This window comes from Prionailurus viverrinus, chromosome D2 (genome assembly GCF_022837055.1).
Source record: "Prionailurus viverrinus isolate Anna chromosome D2, UM_Priviv_1.0, whole genome shotgun sequence".
NCBI classification, from domain to species: domain Eukaryota; kingdom Metazoa; phylum Chordata; class Mammalia; order Carnivora; family Felidae; genus Prionailurus; species Prionailurus viverrinus.
Window position 1 is genome coordinate 4,670,781 of NC_062571.1, and position 15,083 is coordinate 4,685,863.

General features: G+C 41.5%; 1 long non-coding RNA gene across 1 annotated transcript in view; it reads left to right on the forward strand.

Moving 5' to 3' along the window:
* LOC125148126 (uncharacterized) overlaps nt 1–13,719 on the forward strand; it is a 54,858-nt gene extending 41,139 nt beyond the window's left edge. The window contains exon 3 of the long non-coding RNA XR_007145431.1: nt 13,542–13,719. This is a non-coding gene — a long non-coding RNA (uncharacterized LOC125148126). The remainder of the gene's footprint in view (nt 1–13,541) is intronic.
* Nucleotides 13,720–15,083: the final 1,364 nt, after the last annotated feature.

Genomic DNA, 15,083 nt, shown 5'->3' on the forward strand with positions numbered 1-15,083 from the left:
AGGTAATGGTATGCTAACTCATAAGACAGATTTTTAATGAACTGAATATTCATTCTATTTTGAGAGTTTGATGTATGTTAGCAAGTCACACACTCAACTCTTAGTGCACTTCTGTCACTTCAAAAAGCCACCAGTAGAGGGAGTAAATAATTTAAAAATCAAATTAATTTTTATCTACTTTATTTTGAACTTGTATAAGGATTAACCTATTTCTGTAAACTATCTGGATTTAAAAGGTCACTAATGTAACTAATGCAAGATCTACAGCTATATAGGAAGCATAAAACAATATAAAATAACTATAAATGTAATTTGCAAATCTCTTCCCAATCTAAAACATAATCACAGTGTTAGGAAAGAACAGGGCCTGGGACCCAACAAACACTAATTATTATTATTTTTTAATTCTTCTAATGTTTATTTTTGAGAGAGAGAGAAAGACAGAGACAGAGAGACAGAGAGTGAGCAGGGGAGGGGCAGAGAGAGAGGGAAATACAGAATCCAAAGCAGGTTCCAGGCTCTGAGTCATCAGCATGGAGCCTGATGTGGGGATTGAACCCACGAACTCTGACATCATGAGCTGAAGGCAAATGCTCAACCGACTGAGCCACCCAGGCTCCCCCAAACACTAATTATTCTATTCTTGCCCATTTTTTTTCTAACTCAAGGACTTGGGGAAAACCACCCAATTTCCCTAAGCTTCATATTTCATGCCTTAGAAATCCAAATAGTAAATCACAGAGACAGGATATCGCAGAACATGTTTGAGGGAACTAGATATGATGATGTATGTCAGGAAATTAGCACCAATAAATATGAGGGTTTTTTACTTCATTAGATTTCCCCATCTAGGTGTGATCCTCCTCAAAAAGAATGTAGATCCCACCCTGAAAACACCTGTCATTTCTGGTTCCATTTCTTAGTAGCCACAACCCTGTTTCATGGTGTTGTTGATATACACCAAACTTGCCTAGAGCATTTACTAACTGAAGGGATATAGTGTGTTGAAGAGAGAAAATCAAAGAAAAGTCTTTAAGTAAATATGACTTTTCCTGAGGTCTAATATAAAGACATCTGTGAAGTTAGATATTCGTCAGTGAAGACAGTCTCAGGAGTATCCCCTATTCTTTTAAGTTATTTATTTTGAGAGAGAGAGAGAGAGCAGGGAGGGGCAGAGAGAGAGAGGGAGACACAGAATCTGAAGCAGGCTCCAGGCTATGAGCTGTCAGCACAGAGCCCGATATGGGGCTCAAACTCACAAACCGCGAGATCTTGACCAGAGCCCAAATCAGACAGTTAATAGACTGAGCCACCCAGGCGCCCCTCAAGTTCTTATGTTTTTGATTCACCGTGAATAATTTCAGGCAGTGGCAGGATTAACCATCTATTTCCTGCCACTCTGTGGTTGTAACCTTGGATCACATACTACTCAGTGAAATTAGATAAAATATGATCTCTTGTTTCTTTATGAAGTTCCTTTAAAAACATAACATTCACATTTCAGAAATATTTTTTAACTGTCACAAATAAAATGGCTATAATTTATAAATAGTTATTTATAACAGATAAAAGATAAAATCACTGTTTATAAGACAAAAGTCTATTACTTGTAAAAGTTCTAACAGATAAACAAAAATTAAAAGGTATCGTTCTTTTTTTTTTTTTTTAATTTTTTTTTCAACGTTTATTTATTTTTGGGACAGAGAGAGACAGAGCATGAACGGGCGAGGGGCAGAGAGAGAGGGAGACACAGAATCGGAAACAGGCTCCAGGCTCTGAGCCATCAGCCCAGAGCCCGACGCGGGGCTCGAACTCACGGACCGCGAGATCGTGACCTGGCTGAAGTCGGACGCTTAACCGACTGCGCCACCCAGGCGCCCCGGTATCGTTCCTTTTATGTTCAGTTAATTTTTTAAGTTGCTGCGATCAGTCCCATGAATAAATATTAAAGATGACCAACATACTTTATCATCCGTTGACTTGCTTTTGGTTCATGTGTTCTGGTGTTGAAGGGTTAAAATATTAAGGCAGGAAAGACAGCCACATTTCTTTTAAGTCCCCAAATCAATAAGCATAGCCATAGGAAACGCTCAATAAACAATTTGATTTGCATAGTATTTCCCCTAGACCCTGTTCAGAGAAGGGATTCCTGCATCCGGTGAAGGTGCATTCCTCAAGTCAATTTAAGACTCACGGTAGAAAACTCCCGTTGGTTTTAGGAGACTAAGGGGCACTGAAACCTTCCTTACGCTCGCACTCCCCTTGTTTCATCGATCACAGGAAACAGCATTTTCCTGGGGTACGCCCCCAATGACCTGCGGGAAGGCACCATGGAGCCCAATGCCAGCAGGTGCCATCCAGCCCGGAAAGGGGACGCTTCAGGGCTGGAGGACACCTTACGGTGGCAAAGGAAGCAGAGCAAAGGTTCCTGATATGAAGGGAGACACAGGTACGGGCACAGGGTCGCTTAAGGGCCTCAGTGTAAGACAGGCACCCTATGATTCCAGTTCCCCCACCTAGTCTTAATAAGTTCACGTGGTTCTCCTTTATATATTTTTTCTTCACTAGAATTTTCCCAGAGCAGAACATGCATCTTCCTCTCTACCTATCTCCACAGAACAGTATCACGTTCCTCTTAGGTGCCAGACACAGCGGCAATCACTGAAACTCTGCAAATACACAAACACGTTGGTGCAGGCCACAGTCATGCGCTCCTACCCTGATTCTCAGCTGGTCAAAGTCTTACTCCAACCACCTGTGCCCATGGAGGAGGAGGTGGTTCCTCAGGCGGCGACTGGATACGTGGTCACCAGGAGAAGAGGGCTCGAGAGCCAGGTGGCCAGGAAACAAAGTCTCCACTACGCCAGCACACTCTTTCAGCTCCAGGATTCCACCTAACATACATGATGGGCAAGCTTTTACATTTCCTATGGTATGATGCTGACATTATCTATGCTTATTACTTCTTAACGACCACCTAAACTTCAGAAGTCTTTCTGCATATCCAAGCTCCGTCTCAGAAGTGCTACACTGTGCCTGTCCCATGCTTAAGGAAAGACCATCCAAGTCCCCCGGACCCGGCACAAAGGTGGTAGAGGTTATCGGCAAAGGATTCTGAAAGGGGGGGATAGAGCTGGAGAAGGTTCAGGGCAGCATCGTGGTATGAAGCTTGAATGAACTGGCGATAAATCTTATTAAGCTGGCATTTCTTTATACGTAAAAAGAGTCGGTGTCCCTGAGGAAAGAGAGGCTGTCGTAGTATTCCCGGAGACATAAAGACCTTGTCAGTGTTTTCATGTTCACTTTCATAAGATCTCATTGCTTTTTCAGGTGCAAAACTTGAGCTCTGTTAGTTTGAAATGTCGAACCGTTTCATCTTTTGTGCGCTCAAAACCGTTCGTATGAATCAGCTCCTTCTAAAGGTCTCTGCTTTTTCACTCAAGATCTATAGGAAAATAAATAATACTAGTTCCAAGTATCTTTTGTAAGACAATGTTCAAAAGTTTGATCATATGCAGGCCTCTTTGTTGTGATATAGGAAACCTCTGACTGCATCACACTATCCAAACATGTTTCTCCCGTCTCTTGGTTTGTATGAGGAAATCTAGATTGGTTTTGTTGGTTGGTTTCCTATTTTGTTTCTCTTAAAGCAAAATGGCATCCAGTTGTCCCTGGGGCACTATGTTCTGCTGAGTCTTTCTCTTATCAATCTGCTAGAGGAAAAAAAAAAATGTAAGGATGTTTGTGTTTGCAATAATTAGGAAGGAATTCTACCTTCTATATTCTCGCAGATAGCAGGAAATAGACCCACTGGCCACAATCCTAATCACTAAACTTCAGATTCCTTAAAAGCTCTATTATTTTAACTACCATTCTCTTAAAAAAAAGAAAAATGGCTAGTTGTGGAAACCTCAGGAAATGCACAGGAAACAACTGCCTGAGAAAATGTTAGCCCGAACTGGGTCACATAACAAAGTGCTATGGCATAACTAAGACTGCAGCCAGACACTTTTATGTAACTTCCCAAACCGTCTTTGTTTGTGGCGTCACGTACGCGTAAATAAATGGAGATCATGTCGTAGAAATATCATTGCTCCGTTAGGCAGAGAGCCAAGACATCTAGTTAATTGTTGACTTTCAAGGCAAGGGGAAGTGGAGAGCTGAGTCAATTATTCAGGCAATAATCTTGCTACTGAGAGGATTTGTGTTTAAAGATTCCGGAGCGATGGGCCGCGGAGGCGGCCCACAATTCACTGTTCATTTTGATCCTGGATATCCATTTGATCCACAAGTTTACAGATACACGAAATTGTGAAGATAGAGCCTCTGACCCTTTCCCTTACATCTTTTTGGCTGACGCTTTGCACTGGAAAGAGCCAGTGTAAATGTGAGACATTCCTTCTGATTGCTCAAGACCCATCCAGATGCAGGGGGATTCCCAAACAGGCAGACCTGGGGTTAAATCCCAGCTTCGCCACAAGTGCAGCGTGTGTGAATTTGGACATGTTTTTAAAATCACGAAGGCTCGGTCTCTCCATCTGTAACATGGCAACGGTAGCACCTTATTCTTTGGCCCGATGATACATTGAGTTTTACATTTGGATGTTTCCAAATCTTGAATGAGTTCTATAATCAAGTTTAATGTACGACTCTTATTTTCCTTAATGAGAGGGAAGGGAAGAAGTTTACAATCCTCAGAGTACAGAAACGGACAAAATGGTCCTAACTCATTGTACTTTTGTAAGGATTTAAGAGAGAACGCTTCAACTGTTATGGTCAAGCACAGACTGCCAAGGGAGAGTTGGCTGCCGTGACTACCACCAGCAGGGCACCCGTAACCACGGTGGCTACAGCTACCAACCCCTCGGTCTGTTTCCTCGTGTGTAAACTACAGGCATAGGACACACCTTATCTCAGAGTTCCCACGAAATAACTTACCTAAGACCCCTTGCCTGGTGCCTAGCACATAGGTGCTCATTCGATGTTACCACCACGACTGTTCCCACGTATAACTGTGACCACCGTCTGTACCACCACTCCCACGACCATCTTTATTAACACTTACGTCCTCCTTAATCTCAAAGAACTTGCAGTCGAATTATCATTAAATCAAAATACCTCAAAGCACAATTTTCTTTCATTGTTATTCCCTTCGGCTCGGGCGGACCCTGGAAAAAATGCAACTCGCAAGGCTTAAGATCACCTAATACTACGGAGCAGATCTCTGCGTCTTTTGTCCGGTGTCCTCAGGGCAGAGAATGTCAATGTTACCAGGCGCCGAAAAGCCTTATAGAGCACCGTCCATTCAAAACAACTGCAGAGCATTTTCTCTGGCGTTTAAATGAGTACAGCTGGGGGCTCGGGTTCCTATCCTATTTCGCCCTTCTCCCTAACCCGCTGCTTGTGCCCTGATGCACTTACACAGATGTACACATACAAATTGGCCAGAGCCAGGGTAGGCAGCAGAGGAAACCCCAAATGAGCAGCATATGACTGATTATACCTTGTAGCACTTCAGACGAAAAAATAGTTTCTGGGGTATCTGTCTCCTACCTGCCTTCTCTCATCACTTCTATTCTGCCTTTTTCCTCCTCCTCCCTCTTCTTCTCTTACATGTTTTCAAACCTGCTCTACTCTGTCCTTTTCGTAAAAGAGCTTGTCTTTAGGCCACTGTAAATACAGTGCTGTGCTTGCCTTGGTGTGAAGGGTGTTGGAAACATGTCTGATAATGTCTAATAATAAACGAGAAAAGAAGCAGTTGGGAAAGAAAAGAAGAACGTGAAAAGACGCTCCCCGTAAGTTGTATTATTTGTGAAAAGAAATATTTTCCTTTGACTAAATTTCCTGTTAATGGGACCATATTCCAGAAGGACCCAGAACCCAATTCAATAGGAAAAGATAAAAAAGTACATGCTAAGCATAACTATGTATTTCTTTCTTCCTACAAAGTCTGCAAACATACGCATTATGGTTGTTTATATTAGAACCCATTTCTTGGAAGGGACAGAAATCCAAATCAAAGTAGCTTAGGTAAAGGGGGCACGGTTAGCCTGCATTAACAGACAACCCACAGAGGCTCCCCATCTTCTGTCTGGTTTTCTGCTACCTAACTGCAAGATCTCCTGCCCCATGTCACAGCCTTGAGGCTGCAGAGAGGCTGAGAGATGCTTTCCGTTGTTTAGGTTCAAACATCCTAGGAAGGAATTCTGAGTAAGCCTAACTGAAGCCGAGCCCCCATTCACTTCTGTTTTGTAATTCATCAGGTCAATCTCCTGAGAACTGACTGCAGTGCAGATGAACTACATTCATCTTCGTTCTTCAGTCTCCTCTGGAGTTGTAATAATTAAATCAAGAATTTCCACTTTAATTATGCAAATCCATGCTTACACAAACCGTTTACATTGAATTAAATCAAGTATCTCAGAAACATAACTTCTTATTTGCACCCATTTCTGTGACTCCTAGTTCTGACTTAGGGACTAGTTCTTACATTGCTTTACTTTTCAAACTTTTTTTTTCCTTAAATCAAGATACATAGGAAGAGCCACACTAAACTCAGCCAATCCTGTAATAATAAATGTGTTTTTATATAATTTCTTGAAATCAAGTCACAGAGGTTAACTGTATACAGTGTGGTTTGCATGGTTTTGGAAGAAATTAAAGAAATTAAAATTTTTTATGAAAATCCACTCAGAAACCTATTGACTAAAACCAACAAAAACTTACTTAGCATAAGAAGCTGTTTGCATTGTTAAGAGAACCCAGCTGTGATTCTGTTCATCTTAGTTATTACCAAGACAAATGAGAAGGTTTTAAGTATAAAAGGTGCCTTCTTTTCGTTGACAGTTGAGCATTAATTTGTGTCAACCAATTCTAAGTATGAGATTAGTAACGATTCTGAGGGACTTACTAAAATGCAGGGGGGAAGACAGGATTGGTATACGGGGGAAAAAACCGAAGGGAACTGCTTTTTAACTGGGGACTGGCAGGCAGAGAAGGGGGCACTGGGGACTGGGTCGCTCCGGCTGCACGGGAGACCATAGCCCTGGACTGTAATTAATCACGTTGACTGCACAGTCTCAAGAGCTGATTTAAATTTCTCATCCCAGCAGTAAGGAAATTATACAACTACAGTCACTGACACCAGCTGTTAAGCAAAACACTTTTTTTTTTTTACTTGCTTTATTTTGTCCCAAGTACTTCCCATGTTTGCCTGGCAACACATTACAGACAACTTACCTAAAGTTACCTCTTGGTTGAGGGCTGAAGGACCATTTAAGGAACATGAGGAGAAACCCAGTCTCCTAGAGGGGAGGAATCAGATTGGCAGAGAGCGTTTATTTAAATTACTAAATTACCTTTACAGTGACTTGGGGCCAGGGAGGTACTTATTTGCAAAGCTGTAATAGAATGTCTTTAGCAGGAAATCTTAAATAAGGGCAAAACCACTTCAGGACCTTGGCTGGAATTTTGAACTATGAACATTAAGCAATCAGCAAGAAAATAATATAGCATTATTTCATTGATAGAGACCGTGCTATAAATGAGCAGACATGGAGGAAGGAAGCAGAGTGTACTTCATTGTTTTGGTGCTAAATGTCCCTGGCAAGGAAGAAAATGAAATAAGAAAACATAATAATTTGCTTTAAAAGAAGAGCAGTAAAGATATTTTGAAGTGTCCTTACACACACACACACACACACACACACACACACACACACACAAATCTTTAGCACTAAACATCTATCAAAACTGGAAAGCGGTGGAAAAAAGAAAAAGTGAAGCACGTTTTTCTTTCTGGGGCTTTTTTTAGTCTCTTAGCATTGTGGCCTTAGAGCAGCAAGCTGAAATGAAAAATTCCTGCCCACCCAGTTCACAGACAATCCCATGCAGTAACTACTGTGTTCTGCTATTTGCCATAATATTTAACTCAGATGTAGCCAGCAAATCCCACTACACGCACACACGAGTCAGCCATAAAAAGAAACAGATTTCCTCACATTTCTTATGTTTGCACACGGACCCACAGGAAAGCAATATATGCGTATTTTTACACACATCAGTGATTTCCCTTTTATCTTCCCCTTTTGCTTTGCTTTTCCTGTTTTCAAACAAAAATTTTTTTGTGACTTTACTTTTACTTTTGAAGTAACTCCTGTAGAAACTTGTCACCTCCTTTCTCCGTCTCGACCCCCTCACCTTTTCTCCTCTCTCAAGACTCAGAACCAGGTAGTTACCTGAGTAATTTAGCAAATAACCACTCATCTCAATGGAATGGTTGTGCCACAAAAGTGGTTTTGTTAAGTGCCGGTTTTCTTTATGTTCCTAATTCGCTGTATTAGGCATGTGGCTAGTCAGGAGAGTGCAGTCGGCTCCGAGACTGTAAATAGTGTGTTTGTGCTGTTATGCAAAGCTAACCGGTATTAAATGAAGAACCACCATTCCCTGGTACATACGAGACCACTGGTGAGTCCTTCCACACACATCCATGTTCAACTCGGAAAACCGTGATGTGCTGTGGAAAACTGAATTACGTAGAAGGCAGTCCTATACCTCCCTCTTAGCTCTCCATGTTGCAAAGTCTTACACACACAGTCAAATAGAGACTGCTATACGACTATTTACAATCTAACCCGCCAGTGGTTCAGGGGAATGCAAAACTGTCATAAACTGGGAGAACTGGGAACCGTTGGTGAAAATGCAGGACTTCACACGAGTCTGAAGTACAGTTTTGGGTACTAAGACCTTGCATACCACGCATGGCTCCTGTCACAGGGGACTGACTAGAAGTGACATTAGACAGAGCCAGACTTCCGTCTTCCCAGGTAACCATATTTTCCCATATCCTTTGACTCTCTGAGCCCACAAAGTTTGAGAAACAATGAAGTTGTACACTCTGTGCCTATCATTATAGGGATATTAATTTCATCTCTGCTATAATCTCACTGTGGGTTGAGAAGCATTTAAAGTAATCTCTGCCTCAGTTTCTTAAGGATAATGATTACGTTAGTACCAGTGAGTTGTAGAGGATGGATAAGTGGACAACACAATGGTTCGCAGTGTGGGGACAGATATCCCGAGATATGTCTGCCAGAGGGAAACTTGCTAATTATTCCTACAGAAGAGAGTCTTAATTGACATTGTAAAGAGCACCTTTTTTAAAAAGTTTTTATTTATTTATTTTTGATAGAAAGAGAGAGAGAGAGAGCGCATGAGAAGGGAAGGGGCAGACAGAGAGAGAGAGGGAAAGAGAGAATCCTAAGCAGGCTCCACGCTGTCAGCATGGAGCTGGATGCCGGGCTCAAACTCACAAAAAAAAGGAGATCATGACCTGACCCGAACCCAAGAGTTAGACACTTACCCAACTGAGCCACTCGGGCACCCCTGTAAAGAGCTTTTAAGTCACGAAGCCCATTCTCCTGCCTTTGCTATGCCCGACACATACAACTTGATGAGAATTACTTATTTTAAAGATATACAGATGGGGATGGGGTTGGGGGTGGGGTGAAGAGTGGACAAGTATATTCTTTATTTCTCATTACTCTTGCTCAGTTAAAAATTGTTTATTTTGCATATTCCTGTATTTAATCCTCAAGAATTTTTTAAGGCCACAGCTAAATTCCAATGCACTTTTCAGTGACATATCAGAATGTGTTCCTGCTTGACCTAAAAGCTAATCCTGAGAATGCTTTATGATCTGAGCTCAAGGCAGAAAATGTCTACATGATCTCTTGCTATATGAATTTGGAAATCATATTCTTAAGTGTATCTTTCAAGGATGGTCCCATTTTTTGACGATAGTGAATTTAAAATTGACACCGATTTATTAAAGATTTTTGAAATTAACATCGATTTCTTGACATTCTCTACTCTTTTCTGGTTAACCTAATTCTTCAGTCTCTAAGTTGAATAATTGGACTAGGTAAGAACATACCTACATGCTTTACTTAGCTTTTTTCTATTGAGGGGGGAAGTGGGTCAAAATGGATCCCATTCTCAGGGAAGCAGAGAACAGATCCCTTCAGCCTCTAAAAGGCAATACAGAAATAGGTGTAATCGCTGGAACCCTTTCAGCTGGAAGTGATAAAAACCATACTCAAAATAGCATAAGGAAAAAAAAAATAAGAAAAAAAAAAACATTTGAGAATCTTTGAGTGCCATGTCGTTAAAAGTCCAAGGAGACGTTTCCTCAAGTATGGCTGGGATTCAGGGTTGTAAACCATCTCTTTATCCAATGGCCCTCTTCACATGGCTGGAGGATGGCCAGCAACCAAGCAGTAACCTGCTACCACAGAGAGTGACTTTCTTGATAGTTTTGGACCAGACATTCTGATTAGCGAGGCCTGGGTCATATGCCCATCACGTAGCTTGGTAGACAAGGACTCACTTTCACTCCCAATTGAGTAATGCGGAACGCTACTCAGATGAAATAGGGGATCTGTTACCAAAAGGAAGGAAAAGAAAGGATAGGGAAAAACAATATAAGTCTATTACCATAGGATAAATCCTCAAATATGCTAGGACGTCTACATTCTCACCGTTAGACTCTGTTGCAGCCCCTTCTCTTCCTAAAAGTTGCATAGAATACCTTTTGCCCCTTCAATTAAAATTTTATTTTTGTTTTGAAATACCTTGAGAGAAACAGAAGTGGAGTATTGTGAAAGATCCATTTGTTTAGGGGCTAATTATACTCCAATTTCAAAAACAACCAACGCTCTATATGAGAACTGTGACATCTTCAAGAATTTCTGAGAAATAATAGCTAACATTAATTAAACCTTTACTATGCGTACATTAAGTGTAGTCTACGTGATGTAGATATATTACCTCTTTTATGACTCACAACCATCCAATGAGGTAGGAGTTGTTGTCCTGATATTATAGAGAATAAAACTGAGTCAGTGAAAGATTAAGCAAATGACCCAAGTGACACAACCAAGTTGGGATTTGAACGACTCTTAACTACCTTGATTAAGTTACAGCATCCAACAGTTTACATAGACTTATGGTTTTCCTCCTGTTTTTTTTTCCCCCAAGCTGGAGTTTTTGTTGTTGTTGTTGTTTGTTTCCAGAAAATGAGAATTAATTAAACAGAACAAGCGATACCTGTAGACAAACACTGTCTTCTTCTCAGGGCCTAAACTATATATTCTAGAAAACCTTTATATAAAAAAGAAAGTGCACACATTTCATCCTCAAGCCTTCCGTGGACTTTTCCTAACTAAACTGAGCCCCCCAAAATCTCATTATGGCTTAAACTATTTATTAGTCAAACTCTAAAATTAAAGTCAATGAGTATGAGCCTATATCATTTGTAATATCTGATTATTAGAAAGGCTCAGAGAATGAGTTTTTCTATTTGGAGTTCTGAAGTTGTAAACACGTGGTTTGCTTGTGCCTCAACTCCTAAACAAATCCACATGGAAAGAGACATAGTCATGTGGCCAGTGAGGAATACCGACTCATCCACTCTCCCTGCAGTACAGAAACAGAGCCCATCTGAATCAGCCTGCCATAACAGGCACTGGACAGTAGTGGTTACAACTTGCTTGGCTGCAAACAACATAAACTCAAACATAAGCCAGAAGGGGAAGGGATCAGAGTGTTCCTCAGGAACGTGAAATGCAGATTTTAAACTGAGCCTCAGGGACAACTGAACCCGAGGGCTTACATACCGTTAGGGTATTTGTTCTGTTTCAGCTTTTTGCTTTATTTCCTTACTGCTGAGCAGTATTTTCTGCCATCTGTCTGCACAACAGAAGAAAACGCTACCAATGCCCAAATTTATACCTTCCTCTCCAGCATATCTGTATTCTTAGTCCTGTATTCAAAATCCCAGGGACACTGAGAAGCTCACCTTGGATCAGTGGCTTACCCCTGGTCCACTCAGTCGTCACCAGAGAAAGGACTGGCATTGGCTCAGATCTGGTCAGCCACCAACTCGTGGAAGAAAGGCAGTAATACGTGTGGATTGGGGGAAGGGCAATTTCCAACAGAAGAGGATTCTAGCAAGTCAAAACAATAGATATCCACAGCCCTGATCCTGCTATTTTAAGTTTTTAACTGATTTCTACTTACTTGGCTGAAAGGGAACTTGAGACTTAATTATTTTCCAATAGTGATTATAAAGGTGGTACATTGTCTGCAGATTCTAAAAGGCAAAAGAAGCCAAGTGCTTGGGGCGCCTGGGTGGTTCAGTCAGTTAAGCATCCAACTTCTGCTCAGTGACCGTCATGATCGCACAGTTCCTGGGTTCAAGCCCTGCTTCAGGCTCTGTGCTGACAGCTCAGAGCCTGGAGCCCGCTTCAGAATCTGTGTCCCCCTCTCTCTCTGCCCCTCCCCCATTCATTCTCTGTCTCTCTCTCTGAATCTCTCTCAAAAATAAAAAGAGAGAGAGAGAGAGAGAGAGAGAGAGAGAGAGAAACCAAGTCCTTAACTCCAGTAACTCATGTACAACACAATGATCTTGGTAAACTGCAGAACGATACAAAGACAATAGTTTACATAGAAAACACCAGAAAATCACCTTGTTTGTGTTCATTCTCATTCAAAGCACACCAGCTGCTAAAGGAGAAAATTCAACGGATGAATTTTTCGCCTTTCTTGTCTCTTTCTAACCACGAGGAGAAAAGAATAAAGAGCTAGGAACCAACCCTAAGAGAAAGAGTGAGGAGGAAAGAGGGGGAGGAGGACATGGCGGGGGGGGGGGGGGGGGGGTTGGCTTCCATGGACTGAGGACACTCTATAATGAGATTATTTAAAACTGATTACGATTAAGGTTCTTCCACTGGCGGAACATCAGCTCGAAATGGAAATAAAGTTATACCATACACAGAAAATTGTTTCTTGAACAGTATGTTTTTATGCAAAACTTTGTTAATTATTCCTTGTGCCCAACAGTAAAATTGAGAAAATGATGCCCATTATTTTTCCCTTATTTTTCTCCAGTGAAGTATGTTTTCTAACACAGAGGTTGAAAATAGTTATGTAAAAAAAATGATCCCCAAGCCTACCAATGTATGTGTGCACATGTGTGTACACACGTGTGCATGTGTGTTATTATTTTCTCCCTGTGTCTGGAAGCCCTGGGAATCAAGCTTCCTGCAGTTTAATTATTTGGCTATATATTCAAATGGGATGGCTGCATTTGCTAGAAATTTTTATTTGCTCCTTTGGGATTCAGTCCTCACTGGTGTTTAATGTATGAATCTTTCTTCTTTTGTCTACTCAAGTCCTCACTTCCTCCAACCTTCTAGTTTTTGAACAACATCATCAGATTGGGACCTCCTTGTATGTTATTCCTCAGTTTGCCAGTGATAAAAAAGAATCTTTTAAATACACTTCTAGAGGCCACATGTGTACCATACACAGGCCTTAATGTAAATCATGAGGAGAGGGCCTCCAGCATCCTAGGAGTAAAATCTTGAACTTGGTATGCTATAGTAGTCTGTCTTTGATCCAAGGAAACCCACAATTGAATTAGCAGAGACGATTTCTTTTTTGGCTTTCTTCCCCTTTTCATGCCCTTGGTGGATCTGCAGCTCAGAAAACTGTATCCCCAGAGACAGAGGAGGAATCATTCCACGGGCACTGTCTGCAGCTTCTCTGACCAACCAAGGGAAAGTGATTAAGCTGGACCCTTCAGGAGAACAAAATTCATCCTGGCCCTGGGGTAAGAGTCTGTCCTCGTTCCAGGGTGGAGAGCCAAACACAGTGAGCTTCATAGCCAAACGGTGAATCAGATTATGCCGAGTCCCTCTCTACCACGTAACCCTGAGATAGGCATTTTGCTTGTTTGTGTTCCAGCTCTGCACGGACAGGTAGGACAGTGCTGTATGGAAGACATTCACTTACAGAAAATAAAATAAAAGCCCTCCCAGCTTGGGACTTCTGGTCTAAGTCAGCCGTTGACCTCTACTCTGTGTAGTATCAGGCTTCCAGCAAAAAGGGACCAAGAAGCTGTGAGCTTATGGGCCCGAGTGTGTCGGGTTATGAATAACAGATCTCTAAGTACCCCACAAGCTCCATGTGAATACCTGGTCCTCTCTTGAGTGCCCCCCAACACTTTAATGTTACGTGTGTATTTTTGCTCCATCTTCTTTCCAAAGGATTTATAGTGATACGCAAAATCCTTAAAATTAATAGAAATCAGAAGTGTGTAAAAAAGAAGAAAAACAAGAGTGCTGGCATATTCAATAAAGTTAGGAATGAGGCTGACTCAAAAATGCATATCACATGGTGTTACAAAGACGCATAACATTTGTCTAGCTTGATAACAGGGAAAGGAGAAGGGGACACCTGATGGGTTAGGTATATCTGATGCGTCACAGTGTTCATCAGTCATAATTATCTGGAAGCAATGAGAGGAAAATCAGAAGGATCCTCATGGTCGAAAAAAATTTCTTAGCTCTTGCCACAGTGCTCGATAAATAGTAGATAGTGACCCAGTCTCACTGGTTTATACATGACTGAATCTGTGACTACAAACTTCAATTACCATTTCAGATCACCCATATTTTGAAGCAATCAGAAACAACAGTCAAAATGCCTTTTAAAAAAACACCTTTTTTACTTGTAGCAGATTTGGCACAGACAGATTGAAGGCACAGGTGTCTGCTGACACTCCAGCATGGAGGTGAACCCTATGCCCAAGGCGGCTTCTCACACCACACGCTGGAATTAGCTCGTACGGAAATTTAGGGAGGCCTGTACTATTAGAGAGTGAAAATGGTCATATCTGAGCTTAAAATCTGGAGGGAACAATGTGGGAAAACTTGAATAGTTGGGAACATGCCTTCCAACTGTCATCATCTGACACATGACTCACTTCTTTAGACTACACCGTGGGCTTACCATGTGAAACTGCCCTGGAATCCTTCACCATCCCACCAGGGAACTGATTTTAGACAGAGCCAAGAAACTGCATTTCAACGGTTTTAGAAAAGTTGATGCAAATCTTTATACTTTTGAAATGTGTGAATGTGAACACAGAACTCGTTGAACTGCCCAACCTGTCGATGAAACTGGTCTGATGGTGTCTATTTTATTGACTTCGAATACAGTCATAGAACAAGTAAGACTCT